Source organism: Anoplopoma fimbria, unplaced genomic scaffold, assembly GCF_027596085.1.
Source record: "Anoplopoma fimbria isolate UVic2021 breed Golden Eagle Sablefish unplaced genomic scaffold, Afim_UVic_2022 Un_contig_2984_pilon_pilon, whole genome shotgun sequence".
NCBI lineage: Eukaryota > Metazoa > Chordata > Actinopteri > Perciformes > Anoplopomatidae > Anoplopoma > Anoplopoma fimbria.
Genome location: NW_026554706.1, coordinates 1 through 655, shown reverse-complemented (window position 1 = coordinate 655; position 655 = coordinate 1). Strand labels below are relative to the sequence as shown.

Genomic DNA, 655 nt, shown 5'->3' with positions numbered 1-655 from the left:
TCGGTGTCCACTGAAAAAGCAACAGCGCCCTCTGCTTTTTGTAAAGAGGAGTGAAAAAAGCTTACAGCACCTGGTATTCCCAGGCGGTCTCCCATCCAAGTACTGACCAGGCCCGACCCTGCTTAGCTTCCGAGATCAGACGAGATCGGGCGTGTTCAGGGTGGTATGGCCGTAAGCAAATATTGCGCCTACCAAAGGGCCTTTTAAAGATACTATATCACCACGCTTTGCTCTTTCGTCTATACAGGGAGCGCCTGCAGATTGCCAGACACACTCACAGCTTTTAAATGTCAAATCAGAATGTACAAAGTGGCTATAAGGATCACAAATGTAGTGCAGTAAAAAGATTAATATTTACTGTTGAAATGTAGAATACGTTAGCATAAAATTGAAAAGAAAATGATCGATGAGCTTAGGAATGATGAAAGCCATCATTTAACTGGATTTGTGTCATTTCTATACCGGCAAGTCATGATCTAGCTATTTCCTTCCCACCCTGTCGGTGTCCACTGAAAAAGCAGCAGCGCCCTCTGCTTTTTGTAAAGAGGAGTGAAAAAGCTTACAGCACCTGGTATTCCCAGGCGGTCTCCCATCCAAGTACTGACCAGGCCCGACCCTGCTTAGCTTCCGAGATCAGACGAGATCGGGGCGTGTT

The 655-nt window shown here is 46.1% G+C and overlaps 1 non-coding gene and 1 pseudogene across 1 annotated transcript; both read right to left on the bottom strand.

Moving 5' to 3' along the window:
• Nucleotides 1-58: 58 nt before the first annotated feature.
• Nucleotides 59-177, bottom strand: LOC129088673 (5S ribosomal RNA). The gene has a single exon (XR_008531058.1). It is a non-coding gene; the product is annotated as a 5S ribosomal RNA (ribosomal RNA).
• A 379-nt stretch (nucleotides 178-556) lies between these two features.
• LOC129088674 (5S ribosomal RNA) lies at nucleotides 557-655 on the bottom strand (annotated as a pseudogene; the record flags this gene model as incomplete).